This window comes from Tyto alba, unplaced genomic scaffold (genome assembly GCF_018691265.1).
Source record: "Tyto alba isolate M040663 unplaced genomic scaffold, T.alba_DEE_v4.0 Super-Scaffold_1000006, whole genome shotgun sequence".
NCBI lineage: Eukaryota > Metazoa > Chordata > Aves > Strigiformes > Tytonidae > Tyto > Tyto alba.
Window position 1 is genome coordinate 18,022,714 of NW_024881272.1, and position 20,421 is coordinate 18,043,134.

The window sequence follows — 20,421 nt, forward strand, 5'->3', positions numbered from 1 at the left end:
CAGTTTATCTTGGGGATACCTCCAACTCTAAAAGGTCGTTGAGTTATTTTTAAGAGAATCTCTTTCTAAAATGCCATGACCCTTTCAGCCTGCCTAGTTCCATCATCTGCGATCAGACTATCCGAAAGCCAAGAATAAGCTCCAAGGCCTTCTGTGACAAGCTGTGAAACTCAACCATTTAATATTATAAGGACCACAAATACATTTGTCCTCATTCAAAAATCAGAGATAGCTGTAGAGTTCTCATAACCCGTCTCCCCCTTAACAAGTGCCCTTGGCTGCAAGTAGCTCTTTCCTTGACCAGAGTATAGCTCATCTTGTTGTTGTTTAGGGACTATCTAGGGGCCTTCTGGTCTTCTGCTCTTTTTTTTTTGTTTACAGTTTTTCAGTAACTGGGGCTTTTCCTGGTATATTGACTGTTTCTGAAAAGAAAAAAAAAAAGTGTGTATATAAATATATACACACACGCACACTCAAAGAATTACTGCAGCACACGTGAAGGAAAATAAAATTGGTCAAATAAGTCAGCTCTATCGATATTACTTTGCTGACAAGTATTAAACCAAGGTGCTGGCCACTGAATAGCGTGCCAGCATACACTGAATGGAAGTACCCTGTTGAACCCCTCCCAAAAAAACAGAAACCTTGTAACTGGCTCATTTCAGGGAAAGGATTAAAGGTTGTTTTTTCAGGTGTTGTTCTTGCACACTGAATCCCTCTGCCAGACATTGCAGTTTATCATTGCTAAACACTTATATTGCAGACGTACCTAGAGGCCTCAAGTAGGTCAGAGCCTCAGCATGCAAGGTACAGAATATATGCATAATATTTGACAGCCCTTGCCTCATCATATTTTTCTATTTCAAGTGTTTGTCTTCCCACTGACACATCTATGTGAGCAACCCATGCAAGCAAAAGAAACTCAAATGACACTGCAAAAAGCCACCCAAGTTCCACCAACAATAAGTGCTATCCAACATACAAGGAAAACAGAAGTAACTCTACCCCTCATTAGGATATTGCTCATAAGAATCTAGCTAAATGTCAAAGCAAAGCAGGTTAGGGGCTTTTTAGGTTGGCATAGCTCCAGCTATTATAACAAAGACAGAAGTGGCTGTTGAAATAAGCTTTGGTAAATGTTTATGGATGAGAGCTCCAATTCTCATTTTCGCATCCCTTACAACCTAGACATACCCCTTAGTGAAAGGAAGTTTCTCAGTTGTTGCCTTCAGATTGAACCCTGGTTGAGACAGAGCAGGGGTGCAAAACCAAAACAAGAAAAATTTACACGAGCTATAGGGAAACTACAGACAGAGTGCTAAAACCCCCACATTTCTGTATCTTAAATTAGCTGCATTAAAGATGGACAAATATGCCATAAATCTGAAATTGTGCTTAAAAAGATGATGGAGTTCTTGGCAATATGATTATTTTACCGAGCTGACAGCCAGTTATCCCAGACTGTCTCAGTCTAAATACACACACCAGGACAACATAATCCAGGAGTGGACCAATATATTCCCGTAATATTACCCATGCTTTTTGCTGCACGCTGCTGTCCCCTCTGATATCTCCCTGCTCCATCACCACCCACCTCTGCCTTCTCAAACACTCATCCACACCCTACAGAGCTTCCCCACAGCTCCCCATCCCATTCCCTCAGCTGAAAAGGAAATACTGGCATTGCTGTGGATCTTGACTGCAAGTTACTACCAATCAGCTGCTGCCAAGACACTAGGGAGTACACAGACCTGGAAAAAAAAACAGCCATTACTCATCAGCTAAAGGGTGGTAACTTGACACAGAACTGTCTAGCTCTATCACAGCCCACTGCTTCTTGCATCTAAAGAAGATCCCATGCAACACCCCTATTTCCACAGCCCTCCCCATGCCACAGGAATGTCCTCTGACCCCAACCTTCAGCAGCACTACCAACATCCCAGCCTAGTGTCATGGGAGGCAGCGAGTCACTGCGTGGCACCTGCTGAAAAGGCGAAGCACATGGGACCACCAGATCCAGTTGCAAACTGCAGCCAGACCCCAGACTGCAGCCCTGGTACATGCAACAATCTGGGTTTTTTTGGGTGGCAGGTGGTGGTTGAACTTTGCCTCTAAAGTCCCAAACCACCATGCTTCCTCTGTAGAAAAGTCTGAAAAAACAAACAAAACAAAACAACCTGGGGAGTGTTCTTAACTACCACAGGACTTCCAAATAACAAATGGCAAGGAAGGGGGGAAGCAGGGGCTGTGTGGGGTTTTCCTTTTCTACAAAATTTCTTTTCATGGAATTTTTTTTTTCCCCTAACATTTCAAACATCAGCAATGTTAATAATCATTAAGTTCCTTATGTAATTACTTGAACTACCCACAAAAATTGTTTTGCAGCCTGCCCGGAAAAACATTTTACTTCAAAAGATAGCAGATTCAGTTTATGAGCAGGAAAATCACACTTTTTTTCCCAACTCCTGCAAAACATCAGAGTTAAGGGAATAGGAAAGAGACTGATGCCTTATTGATCAAATCAATTCTAATTATGCAGAGAAAACTTTTCCACAGCTTCCAATAATACACCAAGCAAGAGCTACTTCACGAAATGCAGTCCGGAAAGTGGAAAGTTTGGGAGTTTATTGCTCAGCAACAAAGGCCAGAATTTTCTATATCCAATCACCAGAGGCAGTGGAATGTTATAATTGCAAGCAAACTCTAGCACTTGAAATAATAAAACTAGAAAAATGTATTTATTTAAATGTAAAATTTTTCTAAAAGAGGCCCATAAAGCGCTGTGGACAGAGTAACACAATATTACAGCTAAACCACAGCAGCACTAAAATAATTGGGCAACAAAAAGCTGTTTGTTCATTCTTTCCCTTGTAAATCTCTCTCTCCTCCCATCTTTACCGTCTGAGGCACCAGGTAATAATGTCACTAACTTCTTATAGTATGTCCTTTTCATCATCAAGAGGTGCAAATATAGCATTACTAGACAACACGTTAGGCCCATCTACACAAGAAAAAACAAGTCTTGGAAAGGCCAATTTTTTCCCATCCCAGCCCAATCCCTTCCATGGTTTCTCAGTTGTTGGAAGTGTTTCACCTCCCTGTGAAACGAAATCAGGTATGAACTAGGATGGGCATACCTTACTCTTTGATGCTGAACCTCACTATGCTGATTGGGTGCTTCAGTGTTCACAGACAGCCTCTAAGAGAACAAGCACCCTGTGATGGTGCTCCCTTATTCAAGACAGCATCACCTATCAAAGGCAAGGGACAAAGCTTGAGGGAGCAACCACATGTTGAGAATCTTTTCCCATCTATCCAAAGTGCACGTTCTGAGATTTTAGTTGAGAACTGAGAGCAGGTAAGTATTTCAAAACATCATCATATGTCAAAAAACATAGCCAAGATTACTGCAGCCTACTGAATTTGGTACACATCCAGTAGAAGACAGGTCTAAACACATGAAAACATGCAGCATGACAGTACTCTGGTGAAAGTTTAAAAAGAGCACTTCGGCGTGTTGGCCCTGCTCATATTTTTCTCTGCTAGAGCAAGTTTGCCAACGAGCAGGCAAGAGCTGCATCAGTACCACCGCCCATGGCCAGGCCGGTTTCAGGCTCCCAGGAGGAAAAGATGGCTGGAAGCAGCTCGACTCAGACACGTGGCTGTGGGGATTGGCTTTTGCTATCAGTAATGGACAAGTCTCCCACCTTGGCAAAGAAATACGGGAGCAGAAATAGTGGAAAAATACCAAAGCAGGGCTATTTTCCAGTTTCTGTATCTAATGTTAACACTTAAAATTCTGCTGGGAGGACAGGAAGACAGAAAAGATAACCTGACATAAAAATTATAACATTGGAGCGAGGTACACAGAAGTCCTCTTCATTGCAAAGAAGCAGTCAAAATGACATCTATATCTATACCAAAGGAAAAATTTACTTCTGCCTTGAGGCAGCCTTGGCAATAACGTTGCTGCAAGCAAAAAACAGTTTATTGATTTGGGGGGAATTTAAATCCCTTTAATTTATTTGTCAGTTAATAACCTTCTAATTACTGCTTCTGGTATCAAAACACCCACACACTCTCCAACCCCCTTGCTGTACCTGGTCCCGGCAGGGAGGCCACGGGCAGGCGTGCGGTGCCTTCTCCGCCGACCCCAGTCCCTGCCGGGCCCTCCGGCTCCCCCCAGCACACAGCCAGTTCCTTGTGCCGCCTGGGGAGCTGGCTGCAACCGGCGCAGGGCAGCCCTGCCCTCAGCCCTCGCTGCCAACCGCGGCCGATACCAACATCATAGAACTCGGTCTGCGAGCAGACAGACCTGCAGGGAGTCCCTACAACATGGCGGGAGCATACCTCAGGGTTAAGGCAGGAGTCGATCTGCCGGCCAGCGTTCGGGAAAGTCTGCCATTTGCAACACGTCTGGAACCAGCACATCCTCCCCTAGGGGCTGTGAGACACTTTGAAACACACAGCTTTTCAGGACATCCTTCTTTTATGAGCTCTTTGGTAGTCATTGTCAAAAATTGATTTTGATTTTGTCAAAAATTGATTTTATTTTCATAAGTGAGCTACTCCCAGTCTCACCCTCCACCTTTGCCACAAGCTCACACAGCTCAAACACGTGAAATACGAAGGACCATGGGCACAAGCCACACCTGGCACTCACTCCATGAACAGATCAGAGCAAGCTGAGAGGTTACCTCCTAACATTAAGTTTGGTATCAATACATTTTTGTAGTTAACTCACAGCTGATGCATAGCAAGTAAATCCATCGTATTTGCCTACCTCTGGAGAACGAACACAGTCTTATACCGCAGAAAGGAGCTACATGCTGAAATGTCAGTAAAGCAGGACACAAAAAATTAAAGAAAGTAACTAAGCAATTCACACTTCCATGGGTCCCTTCATTCCTACTTCCAGAAGAAAGTTAGCATTACCATTTACTATGTGCAATATAGTAAACAAATAGCTTATACAGACAAGTTGTTTTTAAAACAAATCAAAAGCACATCAGTGAAACGTGATCTAAAATAAACCAGCTATATATGAGGATATCACTATTTCCCCTGGCGCTTCAGCATTCTGCAGCTGCAGAAATTCCTCTAAAAAAATTGAAAATAACTTAAGCCTTATGCTCCCACGAAAGAGATTTCCAGACACAAATATATTATATATATACATACGTACTCCATCACAGTAACCAGACCAGAACACTTGCACAGGAAAGCCCCTTGCCACACTTAAACATTTTGCTGATTTAGCTATATCAGCTGACATTATTTTTCTCCTTCCTTCCCAGCTATGCCAGCAAAAACCTTACTGCAGAAGCCCTTCTAGTGGCTGTGAAATTTTTCTGCCTGTATAAACTCTTCTTTTCATGGGACCTGGTTTAAGCAGCACCAACAGAAAAATTCCTCTCGTAGCCATAGGGACACCTCAGGAGGAAGTGGCAAGACAGAATAACGAATGTGTGCACGCAGGAGTGGTGAAGGCAAAGGAGAGAATTGCATCAGTCTATCTTACGGCTACATAAAAAGGGAGGAAGCAGTAACTGCCATCACACCACGTTTCTGCCAGCAGAAATTAAACTGCAAAGTCACAATCCTACTACAAGTAACAGCAGTAAAATTCTGCACACAGGTCAAACTGACCAACTTTACTTTGACAGACATGGCATTTTGTTTTCTATTTGGATTTTTGTGTCATGTTTTGTGTGTAATGTATAATCTTGAAAAACAAAAAGACTGCCTGAAAACATAAGTGCAACCCATTCCATTTATGTCAAGTAGATACTAATTCTATTCACCCCCCAAGAGATGACTAAGTGTCAGTTGGGTTAACTGTTTCTCTACTGATAAGACACATATCACCATTTCTTTACTAAAACCTCTCTCAACTCCAAACCATCTGTAAAAGCCTCTTATGAATAAAACCATCCATGTACCCCATCCAGGAATAAACAACCTCTCCACTCTTCCTAATGAGCATCCTTATAATGCAGACTCATCCTGACTACATGAAAAATGCTCAATATTAATAGAGAAGTGTGGGTTAGAAAACAACAGAAAAGTTTAAAACAGATTCAACACAGTTATAAAAATGGCCTTGTCTATGTTTCTACTCAAATATAGATCCTCTCTGCCTTTTTTTTTTTTTTTTAACCCCAGATTTGCTGCAGGTTATCCAGCCTGCCACATCACATCAACGCAGAAACCAGTAAGGCCTGGCTGCAGAATTTAGGTCAGCTTGTCTGTGGAGTACATAAGGTCTTGCACACAGTCATGAATTTCCTAGTAATGCTTCAATAATCCCTCTTCATCCTGTATGCAGCTATTTTACTAGTAGCTGCTAGCTTTCCTCTAATTCCGCAACAAAGACTCTCCACAGGAGGGATGTTTGCAGGCAAATGAGCCACTATCTCTTCCTTGGGAAGCAGGAAGCTGGTTGTTGAATCAAATAAATGCTGATTCTTATTCCTCAAGATAAAAAAAGTGAAGGATTCCCAATGCATATTAGAAAAGGACTTCCCTTTTTTAAGCACACAAGGAAATAGATAATCAGACAGAGCCGGAAATTGCCCCTAGAATATTAGGAATAATTTTCTTAACAGATAATCTAAACAAACCCCCACTGTTTCCACCTGGGTCAAATAAAAAATAACACTAAAATGTGACTAAAATTCAGACAGTCTAGGGGACATATGCTGGTATTTCTGGAGAAAAAGCATCACTCGAGGTGAAGAACACTGTGACTCTTCAAAGAATGCTTCCCTCTAGAAGTGAATTGTGGGCCACTGCCATCCCAAGCATTGTACAAGCACACATAAGTAATAGCTCTGTTCTTACGAAATCTCTAAAGGTGCATAAAGATACGCAAAGTCTTTTCAGAACATGGTCCTTGGAGCAGGAGTTACACATAAACTGGAAAGTACAGTTATGTAAGAAAAAAAATAATAAATTGAATACAGTAAACCAAAACCTTGAACTTCTCTGTCTTCATACGGTAAGATGAACCTAACTTTTAAAGTATGACAATCTGAAAGATGCAAATGCAAGAATAAGTACCAGTTTCCAGGAACGGTTATGGGAATCTCAACAAATAAAAACACAGCTAGCAAGCTGACAGTTGGTTTTGTCTTAAAACCCATCAGTCTGCTACCTTTCTGTGCTCTGTGGTTGCCGCATAACATTGTGCTTCTCAAAAGCTGACACTTGTATCTCCCTACTAGAACAGAGAATAAAGCTGAGGAAAAACTCTTTCCTCAAGACATCAAATTGCTCTTCAACATTCAAATATTTCTTAAGAGTATTCCTAGTCCATTCTTTCCAACTCACATGGAGCCTGGATACAGGTATTGGCAAACATACTGAGCTGTACTGCACATTAGATGTGTACATCAAATACCCCAGAAAACTCAAAGTTGCATTTGTTTAAGTTTACCTCAGATCTGTTACAGAATTTAAGCATATAACATGCACCCATGCTAGGCCCACAGATGATGTGGTGGCTGCTACTGGGCCACCATTGTATCACACATTAGCAAGACTTTTTAAGGAACAGAACTCTACTTTTATAACTAATGATCATCCACAACTTCACCTGAACTCAGCATCAGATAACTTTTCCCATTCCCGGCTCAGTACCTGATCAGGCTGTGCTTCTCCTCCTTTCTCCTCCGGCTTCAGCTGAGCTGAGTGCTGGCTCCAGGAGCTCCTGGTGACAAGAATATTAAGCCAGGCGCTGACAGTCACTTTCTCATTTTGACAAGTGCCACAGACTCCTCCTGTATAAAAACAAACTGCTGTGAATCAAAGTGGCCGACTAAAGTATTGACACTAGTGGGGTGTCAGAGAAAGGCTACTCTGTGACATAGAAGCAGAACGTTAGTCATCCTTTTGCCACCAGAGCCTGATTTCTGGAAAAGGCTGAGCACACTCTCATTTTAGTAATTTCAGAAATACTCTAAATGAGTTGTCCTATTATTGACAGAGATCCCTCAAACTAGTGATCTGCCATTTCCCACATATTTTCTTAAACGTATTGCCTCATCCAAACTTAATCAAGAGCACTGCTATTTCTAAGCCACTGCTTCCCTACACCGCACCATAAAAGCCAGAGCAGATCCCAGTGACGTGGTAGCTGCACATTGCGCATGCTCCACACAACTGCTTTGATCACACTTGAACCGTGGCATTACAGCAGCGTGCCAGGCAAGTAGGCCACGCTGAGTCAATAAGCTGCCTGGAAAACCTCTGGAAAACACCTCTATCCCCATGACGAACAAAATGGAGAAGAAACATGATTCTCCCCATCCTCCTTTAGCCCAACACCTCCACCAGCCAAGACCCCAGCACAGCTGCCTTCACCTCCAGCCACTCAGAGGCTCCAGGGCAGAGCAGAGTCCACAGATGGAAAGCAACAACTCAGCAAAACGAACAGCCAGACTCCAGCAGGTAATTAATGAGTATTTATTTTAGTTTGCTGCTTATTAAGTATGCCTCATTATAAATCAAGTATTTTACAGTAATTGCCTCCAATCAACAAACACCAAGAAAGCTGCTATGTAGACCGATGCTGCTCCATAACCAAAGCAAGTGCCCTAGCAACACGCATGACTCTACACGACTCTCCATGTGCAGCAGGCCAGCCACCACCGCCTCTCCTGCCCTGGCTGCACCCCAAGCAGCGCTGCTGCGTGCCCAAACCCTTCCTAGCACTGCCGACTGCTGCACGCTGCTGCCAGGGTGCAAACACCAGCACAGCAGGGCGGGTACTCACTGCAAGGCTGGCAAGCCCCGGCCCAGCTGGCAGTGGCACCTCGACAGGAACAGAGGCAGCCCCCAGCGTGGGCAACACCCCGCAGCCAGGGCTCAAAGGCAGGGACAACTGGCTGCATTCCCTGCTTCAGCCACCAGCCCACTGCTCCCACACTGGCAGCAGCGAGCTGCTCTGCCATTAGCATCTGTGCCCAATGCCAAGCACAATGCACTCACCCACCTGAGCTGCTCCCAAGCCAGTGCAGCAAAAAAAACCCACAAACAAGCAAAACAACAACAACAAAAAAAAAAAAACCCAACACCAAACCAACACACACACACTTCACTCAATTTATTTTCCGAGGCCTTTTTAGGGTTGTCACCCGTCACCCACTGGCATTCAGAAGCCCACAGGAACAAGCACTGTGTCATGCTTTCCATTGAGAGCATTTTAAAGGTCAACAGGAACCTGCTGTTCCAGGTTTTTTCTTAGCAGGAGAGACCCAGGATAAGGAGATGGAAAAGACACTGCCAAATAACACAAATAAAATACGCATCTTAAAGAATTTCCTCCTTCAAAGGGGTCAGGGTGGTCAAGTAGTCTCAGGAGAATTAAATTCCATTTTGCAGCATACATCACCAGAACTGGAGTTTTCAGAGACTGTTGGGTTTTAAATACACAGGGGGAAAAAACTCCAATTAGATACTTCACAAAGGTCTGCTGCAAGCAGATTTCTGAACAGACCTTTGGATCATACTTGAACTCTGACAGAAAACACTCTCACAGCCACAGGGCCATTCACCTTGGCTGTTTTTGTAACCTTTTTTCACAAGGTCAGAGACCCATGCAGAAAGGGCTTAAGCAGAGCTCACCATGCCCTCCAACACCTCCTCGGCAACCACTCCAAAGGCAACAAACAGTTTTTGAAAAGAGAAGGTAGTTCCCACCTCTAAAGTAGGAGGGCTGCCTTTTTTAAAAAAATGTATCAGCGTTTAAGAAAAGGTGTCAGGAGAGGCTGAACAGCACCATCTCCGCACTTGGTAAGGCGCAGAGGAACAGGACAACCTGTCCTCAAGAGCTGTATCACAATCTGAAAGACTGCTGAGGTCCATCACCACCACCCTCCTTTCTAGAACAGATTGAGCATATGAGTTGGATCATACCTGGAGGAGAGGTGGAGAAAAACAAATGACAAACACTCATAAGATTTTGGTTTAAAACAAAAACAGCAACCAGAAATAATCCAACCTAAAGCAGAAATTCTCATATAAATCCTATCAGTGCATAAGTAGATACTTGGGCAGATCCAAGATCAGTGAAGGAATCTTCCCCACAGTTCTTGCCACAGAAATCCTCCTGGATTTTGTTCCAAATCCCATTTGAGGAATTCTCTAATGCTTCTTCCTTCAGCTCCCCCTCCCATTTTTGAAGTACCATCATCAATTTATTAAAATGAAGCAATGTCTTACAGAGACATCTGCTGATACAAAAATACACACCCACTGTTATAGAGTGAGTATTTAGGACAGCAGGTACAAATGAGATTAAATAAGGAGCACATGTACCACTTCTCTTATAACCTAGTCCCCTCTGGCACTCATTCCCTTTAATTCTTCTCTTTTCTTTCAGGTCCCTTCAAGGCAGGGAAAGACTTACACCTCATTTACACTGGGGTGTTGGCATCACCCAGTGCCAATTTTATCTGAATCACAGTCAGGCACTTGGCACTTCAGGCATAACACGTTCAACCTCCAAATGCCACGTCCTATATACTGTAGCCTACATGTGGCTGCCTTCATTTGTACAGTCACTTGATCAAAGATCTTTTCCACTAAGGAAAACACTACTTCTGTTGTGCTTAACAGGGGTTGCATTTAACAGGGAAACAATCACTGCTAACAGAGTAAAAAAAAAAAAAATCAGATGATGCACTTAGAGAGCAAATTATTAGAATTCTGTAAAGAAATGAGAAGGATGGAAATCACAGTATTTGGGGAAAGAAGTAGAGATCTTGGAAAAAAAACTCAACTGATAAAATAGGTGAAGCAGTTCAGATCGTTAGAGGTTTAATTTCAGCACAACTGAGTAATTCTCAGTTCTACACGTATCTCCAAATACCCAGCTAACAGCAGACATTTGACAATCACATTGGTTAAAATGCCCTTGTTGCTACGTAAGAAAAACAACAAACTACTACACAGGAAAAATGGCATGCCATCAAGAGACAAGAAAAACCCCAAACCAGCACAGAAACCTACTGTAGAAGTATTGTCAAAAGCAACATGCAATCTAACCAGATAAACACCATATTTTGTTGCTATCTCTGAGATTTCGCAATCAGCTAAAGCTGATTTGTGGCCACCCTGCTGCTTAACACTCCCACTTTCTCCCCTGGTGTGTGCCTGAGAGAAGTGTCCTGCCCCACCAAGGCAGAGGCGGGTGGGCAGGATGGCAGGACTTCCCCTTTCAACAGTAGTGTGAGCTCAAATTCGCTCCAGCTGGTCTGGAAACCACACTCCCTTTGGAAAGCACCTTAGGCATTGCTCCTACTCCATGGGAGCCTACAGGATCCCACTGCTGCTCCCTGCAGAGTTCATTGCCCGTGCTAGGGCCTCGCTGCAGCTTTTCACATGCCACCCAACACCCCCTTCATTTCGGGAGCTCCCTGTAATTCTTTCCTTCTCTTCGCGGCCACCTCATCTTCCCCCCTCCACGAGCCATGGGCTGCAGACAAACTTCTCCCTGCTTCCTCTCTTCTGTTGCAGAAGGCAGGAATATAACCAAGACATTAACAAATCAAACCTTGCTGGGCAAGCACGCAAAATTTCCCAGTGCTATAGGTAACTCGTTTGATCCACAGGCAATAAGACAGGGGGCTGCTGCCGGTAGCTCTGCTATTACATTCTTCAGCAGATAGCAAGCCAGATCTAAGCTCTTACAAGTTCAGACAGCAAGCAGGTAAATAATCAGACACTGAAGAAGCTTTAACATGGATGAGGTGACAGAAAGCAGCAGCTATTACCAGTGCAGAGGGCTAACACCCTCTCTTCATTCACAAAAGAAACACCAAAGTAGGAGCACTGTGCTCCTCACGCTGACCAGCTGCTGCATACTGGTTGTGGCCAGGATGTTCTGGGCTGCTGCGCACATGGACTGACTGAGATTTAACAACACAAATTAGGCAGGTGCAAAACTATTCAGCCAAAACCAGGCTTGTACCAATTTAACCTGTAAGTTTATAGGTGCCCCTTAAATTTGTCATAATGAATATATATATGTCCACACAGGACTCTCTATTACTTTGTAACATGCTTTCAAGCTGATGGCAAACCGGGTGAAATTGGCCATTCAGCTGTGAGCACCAAAGCCCTGTTTCTGGAGATGAGAATCCCTCAGTCAAACAAACGGAATTCATACATTTTTCAAGTACAGAACAATACAACTTAATGCTTTAAGATTTTCTTTTATATTTACTCAAACTTATCTCAGCAATTTTGTTATCTCCTTTCCTTTGCCACACTTACTATTTTCTTTTTTAATTTTGCATGCCTCTCATTTTTCTTTGCTGGCTTTACTACATGCTTTACTATTTTTGTTCTATAGCTCTGGCCCCAGCAGTTTCTGTGTTTAAAATCTGTTTTGGTTAAACCGATTGATGCTAATAAAGACACTCTTGAATCCACCTTTCCATTTAGGTACATCTTAAATCAAATTACACTAAAAATAAACAAAGTGTAACCACAAATTTTAACCACTGGAACTAGAGTCTTGTCCAAACCACCTCATCTTTCATTTTCCTGATTTATTAGTAGTACACTTCTGTCTCATTCTCAGTCCACTCTTTTTTTTCCAAGAATGACTCCTCCCATTATCTTGTTAGATACTTTCCACCAGGACACTAGCACTGACCAAACTCAATTTCTGCAGCACCAATAAGCATTTGTCTATCTGCATTCCTCTGCTTCCTTGTTTCAAGAGCCAACAGATTTGTTGTCAGAGGGATAGGAAAGGAGAGGTACAAAACTATGAAGCCAGCCTTCCCCTTCTGTCTGCTAACAATGCCAACGAGGTAAAACTGAAGAAATTTAGTATGGGTTATAAAACAGCAAATGTTACTTTACAAGCTCAAGTGCATGAAAAGTTTTGTTTCCCTTTTGTCAGTTCCTCTTCTAAACTAGGTAGTTCAGGATTTATTTCTTAATTTAATTAGACAGAAAGCAAGTACTTGCAAGTTTCTGGATGGCAGCCGTTGAGAGTAACCCTGTATGTAGACTTCAGTTTGTATTTTTAAACACCAGCCGGATTAAGCGTGAAGTCTGATTCCTCCAGATGCATCTCTGATGAAGGCAATTGCTAATGCATGTGGAAAGTGTTTGTAACCATAGTGGTGCCTGAAAACAAAGCAAGCTAACACACTACCTTTCATACTTCTTACTCAAGCTTTAATGCAGTGATTGTCAGACCAAAATAATTCCTATCCTCCCTTTCCATGATCTGTACACAAAATACTATGTACAAATATGCAAGATGGACATTTTTTTAATCATTCACTGACATTTGCATTGGTTTAGTGGACAAATTTATACTGAACAACCCAAATTACATCAGCTTAACAATGTGTTCCTCCGTGCAGGACTTCAAAGGTGACAAAATGTCTATTACATAATACTTCCGTATAAAATATTAATATTCACAGGGGAAGCTTTTGAACTGAAAGGTTATTTTGAATAATTAGGAAATCAGTGTTGTATAAGCTTGGATTTTTAATCAGTATATTTGAGAGAGACAACAAACTATACTTTTTGTTGACAAAATATGACAAAATCAACTTTGTATGTGCACATGTCAAGGTATACAAAAGATCTCCCTGTAGTTACCAGCATCTCTTTGACCTTATGGTACTGCAAGATTATAGATCTGCCTCCATCTCTAGCATGCACAGCTTCAGCAAGCCTGCCCTAGGCTTGGGTGTTCTTTACACAAGTTCTCACACCAGCTGAAAGTGTGTAAGCATCCCTTCCTCCCTATCCTGCCATGGCTGAAGAACAGGTAGGTATACAGATGTCATATTCATACACACATCTTATGTGCTTGTTTTCTCCTTAGAGTTATAATCTCAAGTTGGAAAATCACTGCAGCAAGAATAAAGTGCTTCAAACAAAGTCCACCCAAAAAAACAAGGTTGCTTTTAGTAGGCATGTTGGTATCTGTGGCATTGGCCAGACTTGAAAACACTAGAGGTGCGGCTGCCCTGACTTCTGTAGAACCCAAGGGCAATCAGGAACACCTTTTATAGAGAAACTTATCTCAGTGCTGACTTGTAAAGAATGAAGTCCAAAGGAGGAGAGAAAAAAACAAAACAAAACAAAACACAAAAAAACAACCAACCTAAACCAGAACAGCACCTCAGCTGTAGCTTTGTAGCCATTAGGTTGCATGAGGGCAGGTAGGAGCCTGCCTCACTTCTTCACTGCAAGGCCTATAAAGAGCCTTCATTTTTTTTGTTTTGTTTTTTCCTTTCTGTGTGTATTTTTACATAATGAATCTAAGGAAGGGTTCCATCTAGAGCATCACTGGTCTCCAGAAGATGCTCCAGCACACTGTTTGCTGTAGGCCTCATTGTACTTCCAGCTAAATGTGAGTGTCACAGATAAGACATCTAAAACATCAATACACACCTGTATTTAGGCAGCCCCACCCATGGTCTCAACATAGAGGGGAAATCATCAGGAGCTGTGACTCCTGCAGAAAAATCCTGAGCAAGTGAAGAGAGGGATTTTAAAACTCCTGTTTGGGAATTGTGCAATTTGTTTCAAATTTAGATGCACGGCAAATGGTTTGAAATGGTTGATAGAAAATAGGAACAGCATTTCATTATCTGTTATGTCCACCCCTTAGGTCTGAGAAATCTTCCATTGGATTTTCCTGGTCTTCAGAGGAGACTGTCATAAGACAAAACACCCGAGATGTACAACTTTTAACAAACAGACCATATACAAAAAGGGTTCTTTTCTTAACACTAACAAGCAGCAATGCAGGTCACAAGAACTGGACCATTTCTTTTTTCTATTGATCACACAATACAAAACGCAGGACCGTGACGAATAAAGGCAATTGCTATCCTCACCAACTGCTGGCTGCCACATGTTTTCAGCCTGGTTATTTTTTCTGTTTCTTCATCAGCCACCTTCACCAAGAAAAGGGTCTCAAAACAAACAAACAAACAAAAAATCTGAGCAACAAATAACTTCACTCCTCCCCTAAGGGTGGCTGTATTTTACACAGTGATTGTTTCAGAAGTCTTGAGTATCACTACTATTTTAGTCTTAGAGCAAATCACTTCTGAGGAAAAAGCTTATGTGGAAAGAAGGAAAATTACATGTAGCAACAGTTTTGAGACTACACGAACAACGTATTTTCTTATCCTGAATTATACTGTAAGAGGAAGAAGAAAAGGGAAGGTATTTCTTTTAAAACAGTGCCAACAAACAGGTCCTTGGTACAGCCATACTCTCCTCCCATACTAATGTTTTCCTCCAAGCGTTGGGCAAAAGTGGCATTTTGCTGGCCTGATGCCAAGAAAACAAGCTTCCTCCTTCCAAGGATATCTCCCTGAACACTCCGGCAGCTGTGACATCTGAAGGTCTTTAAGCTTCTCTTCCTATCCATTTCCTGAAGGGGGGCAGGAACCTGCTCTTGCAAGACTGGAAGAATACAGATGAAGAAAATACAGAAATAAGTGAAAAGAGCTTCAGTTCTTTTAATTAAAGAAACTTGTGGTGAGAGAAAGATTGACGCAGTGTCAGTTAAAATTAATGATGTGGAAATGAGTATTACTGGTAGTATCAGAAAGTGCCAACTTGACTTGTGACGCACTTTCCTTTTTAACATGCCAAAATCCAAGATGATTCTCAAGAAGTTAAACACTAGAAATACTGGCTTTGCTCTTTCCTAAATTTGTTTGGAATCTCTGAGGGGAAAAATTGTTTGGCAAGCAATCAGTACCTATTCTTTGTTATATGGTTAAAAGAAAATTGCACTCAATTTGCTTAGACCAAAAGATCTTGAGCCAAACCCATCCCCAATGCAAGCAAGTCAAACAAAAAAATGTGGCTCAAAGTGTTCCCAAGATAAGAGGTACAGAGTAGCTTTGAAATAGCAATTACAATCGCTTTTACAAATATAATGCTGGTATCTGCTAGAAAACTGCATTTCACAAACATCCTTCTCTGTATTTCAGCCCTTGTCTGGCAAATACTTACAAGTGTAGGCCCACAGCACCTCAACATCACAGCCAAGAATAAACACTGTCAAGATCAAGCACCTTTACCATGATACCCAGAGAACCTTATGCATATGTGCGTGTTCATCTGTGGAAAATTACTCATGTGCACAAGTTTTTGCATAGTGAAGTCCACAGACTTTTCACTGCTTGTTATAAAAAAAGTGTTTAAAATGTCAGTTACACAAAAGCACAGACAAGTCTTTATCTAAATGTAAGGTTTCTGAGGCAAATTATTTCCATTTTTCTTAATACAGCAATAGCTTCTTTTTTTTTTTTTCCCCTAGGATATAATCTTCCCACCACCAAGAGACAATAAATAAACAAAATAAAGCAGAAAGAAAAAAAAAAAATAACTGTATAGTCTAGTTTCAATGCTAGCAGGAAATGGAGAAATTTAAACAGCAGAAACTGAAATAACATGCTTTGTTTTTTCCACTATATATAGTAACATTTGAGTACAATGTAAATACTGCTAATTCTGTTTTATGAATATTTAGGGATCTACACCAATTTTATGAATTAACTGGAAGTTAGAGACTGCTTTTCTGACAAGAAGTTAAAACCTTCAGAGTTCATTATTTGGTAAAACACAAACTTTGAAACTCCCTTTTGTTTGCACCCAGTTGAGAAACTAGCTTACTGGGTTCCCCTGTGACATCACTTGTGACTCAAGCTACTTGTTAGTAAAACAGCCATCACCAGCCCCACACTGTTTAAATGTCTTAAGCCTCAGGACACTAATTCATCCTCAGTGACCACAGCGTCCGTGTACCCGTTTCAAAACTCCCCTCTGGCTCTCAGAGGCACAGGAGAAAGCAAAGGGAGACCCTGGGCTGAGGCGCTGAGTCAGCACTCTGCAAGCCACCCCAAGCCAGCCCACCCGTGCACTGCAAGAGGAGGAACTGACACAGCAGCCGGTGCCATCAGAGAACACAGAGGAGAAAAGAAACCCAACGAGTGGTACAGAACCTGATTCAAAATCCACTTACTCCCACTGGCTTCAGCAGGCTTTGAATGGAAGGAACAGAAAGACCTGGAGAAATTTAAAGAACTAACTTCAACGTGGGAAATTTCAGTACAGTCACTTCTTATAAAACAGCACCAAGACACAACACACATGGTCACAAACACTTTTGACCACAGGCACGTATGTACCCTCTTCTCCACTGGCATTTATTTTCTTGTCCTCCTGTCACTGGCAGGACCTATTGCAAGTATATCACCAACAGCATTAAGCCTTTTTCTTACTCTCCAGGCACGCAGTCAAGAAAGCTACCCATACACAGGATGTACAGTTGTGATATCTCCGTACCAGCACCTGCCTACTGCTACAGAAGAGAAAGAAGCTTCTCTGAGGCGACCGGAACACAGGGCTAAGAAATAACTGGAATACAAGAACTGTATTTCACATGTGCAGCTATGTGTTAGTGCAATGTACACTAGTTAATCTTTCCACAGCAAGCACCTAAGTGCTTTTGCTCTCTTTGCATTGTTATAATACAGGTTTATTCCTATTAATAATTACCTTCCTGTGACAGCAGCACACAGACTTTCTCTGTTACCAGTGCTGCTGCTTTAGAATTCCTCCTCCAGGTCTGAACACACTGGACAGATTACTGTCGTCCCCCCCCGTATGTCAGGACTGGTACAGATACCTATTGTGCAAATCTGGATCTTACAAAATAAATTACTGCTTAATGCTTTCCTTCCCTATATTACCTTATGTAGCCTTTATAAACTTTGGATCTTTATCAAAGTAATCTCGATTGCAAGTAACATTATCTATTTAAATATTCCTTGCCTATTATGTGCAAGAAAACAGATAGAGTAGACGTAACAGGCAACTGTTTTTCCAACTAAGCAAGACACAGGCAAAGCACCAAATGAGTTTACTGTAAAGGCAATGCTTGCTCAGAAACATAGGAGAAAATGGTGTACAGCACAGAAAAATATAGCCACAGTATCATATTCCTAGATTGAGAACTCATAGATCAGTTTCAACTAACAATAAAAGGTTTATAGGGGATTTGTAAATCACAAAGAATGAACAGGATCCTGGCCTGTGAGCAAGGCTTGGTGAATTAATTTAAAATGGCAATCAAGAGCAAATAACACTAACCTTCTATACTACCAATCCTCACCTTAAGTTTGAAGAAAGGGGGTTTCCTCTCCCACCAAAAAAAAAAGAAGACACAGAGAAAGGGACTTAGCTACTCCATCGGGGATGAGGGTGCTTTTTTGATAGCTCAGAGCTCTGGGATCAAAATCTCAGTGCCATTCCTGCAAATTTCTCACATCCCAAAGCCCCTTCTCCCAAACAAGGGGGCATAGCCATTCCCCACCTTCGGTTTCAGAGGCAGACAAGGTGATCTCTTCCTATCACGGCTGTCAGACATAATGCTGAAAAAATACCAAAATACTTATCTACACTATTTAATTAAAAAAACAAACAAACAAAAAACCCCACTGTAACTGACAATGCTTATGAGTAGCAGGTACCTCAGAGCTAGTACTGAAGATGTTTTGCTCTCTGCACCAGCAGCTAAGCCAAGTGAAACATCACTTTCAGCACCACCATTACAGGAAGTACCGCTGAGACTTACTCCACCAAACAACAGGCTGGTTACCACTGCCGTCCTCCATTTTCAAGTCTGAGTAACCTACCTCATGGCTCTTACACACTGGGAGCGTCCAGAGGAGAAACTGCCACGGGCTGCTGGCATGCTGCAAACGCACAGCCTGCATCCCCCAGCTGACCGCAGACCAGCTTCCCTCAAGGATGCTGGGCAAGTCACAGGCTTTTCTGCGCCTGAATTTGTGCTTGTTTAACAGCAGTGGCAGCACTTGTAACGGGGACGAGGGGGAAATGGAGGTTGCAAGTCGGAGGAGCTGCTGTGCCAGGCTTGGGGATCCTCAAAGAGCAGGAGTTGGTATTGCCACGTACTGGGGAGCAGGGGGAAGGGAGGGGACGTGAGTCGGAAAGACACCGATGAGTCTCTGACAAGGGCTCCATTTGGGTCCTGAAGATGTGTTTTATTGACTAGCTCGGGCCCCTTTAATCTGCGTACGGTGCAACACCGAGCACAGTTGACCCCGTGCAAAAGCCACGCAGCCGGCGGTCCCCGCTCGGGCTGACCGCCGCCAGTCCCGGGAGGGGGCTCGCTTCTCCCAGCTGCCTTCCCCGGGAGCACGCCGTCCTCCCCGACCTGCGGCCGGGGCTGGCCCCGCTACCGCCGCCGCCCGGCCCCCGCACACGCCGGCACGTCCCGCGTGGACGGGCACGCCGAGGCGAACACACCGCGGCGAGCCACAGCCGCGACCGTGCCCCCGCGGAACACCGCAACGCAAGCAAACCCACCCAGGCCGTTCTGAAAGCGGAATAAAGGAAAGCAGGGAAGGCAAGCGCGACGGGAAGCGCAGGGAGGGAGAGGCGGGGGGTACCGGTGCTGCCGCCCCCTCCCCGGCCGCCTCCCGCCAGCCCCGCGGCTCGGCTCGCCTCACCTCACCTCAGGGACGGCCCCACGGGCCGGGGCGGGGAGAGCCCCGAGAGCCGCCCGGCCGGGCCGGGCCGCGCCGTGCGTGCCGCGGGGGGCGCAGACCGTCTCCGCAGCCGTTACTCCCGCGGCGCTGCCATGCGGAGAAGGAGGGAAGGGGAGGCCGGGCAGGGCGGGCTCGGCTCCTAGCAGCGCCCTGCAGCGCGCACCCGCATGGCTCGGCGCACGGACGGCACCGGCTGCCGGCGGCGAGGGCCGGCCCGGCGGCGGCCAATGGCTCCCGCGGCGCCGCGCATGTGAGGGCCGGGCCTGGCCGCGCCGGCCCCGCCCGCTCGCCCCCCGCGCAGCCGCCGCGCTCAGGTGCCCGTGCTGCGGGCCGCCGCCCGGCCCGGGGGGCTCGGGGCGCGGCGGCGGGGCCGGGACCAGGACCGGGGACCGGGACCGGGACCGGGGACCGGGAGCAGCTGTTAAGGCTGGGGCGGGAGGCGCCGCTGCGGGGGTTGTGCTGTGGCGCTGCGCCAGGGCGGTCCTTGGCGCGGCAGTGGGGCGGGGGGAAACGGCCGGTGGCCATGAGCGGCAAACGGTCTGTGCGGGTAAATGAAACGGGGCACGTCAGGTCAATAAAGTAGCGACAAGTTCAAATTGTGTCGTTTAATTATTACAATGTTCGCGGGGGTGGGGGGGTGGTGGTGTTGGAAGTAGTTAGTTTTCTTGCATCTGTCTCGAGCCCTTGAGGGAACCAGAAAGTCAGAGGCAGCTTAACTCGGGTGGGGGGTGGCGGCCGTTCGGGTCGCAGCTCCAGAGACCGAACACAGCGCGCTGAGCAAGGAGACGAACCGAACCCGATCTTCAGCCCAAAGTCCGTTGTTTTTTTTGTTTTTTTTTTT

At 44.3% G+C, this 20,421-nt stretch overlaps 1 protein-coding gene across 5 annotated transcripts in view; it reads right to left on the minus strand.

The window, feature by feature from the left end:
* Positions 1-19,798, minus strand: part of LRRC8D (leucine rich repeat containing 8 VRAC subunit D) — a 54,844-nt gene extending 35,046 nt beyond the window's left edge. Inside the window, exons 1-3 of one of the 5 annotated variants that reach the window (XM_033000607.2) lie at positions 19,547-19,798; positions 14,883-15,459; positions 7,642-7,781 (exon numbers count right to left, since the gene is read on the minus strand). The gene's annotated coding sequence lies outside the window, so the exon portion shown is untranslated. Of the gene's footprint in view, positions 1-7,641; positions 7,782-14,882; positions 15,460-18,704; positions 19,517-19,541 lie in introns of those variants that run through there. The other 4 variants (XM_033000608.2, XM_033000609.2, XM_042808054.1 and 1 more) reach the window with 4 other exon arrangements.
* Between the last annotated feature and the right edge of the window lie 623 nt (positions 19,799-20,421).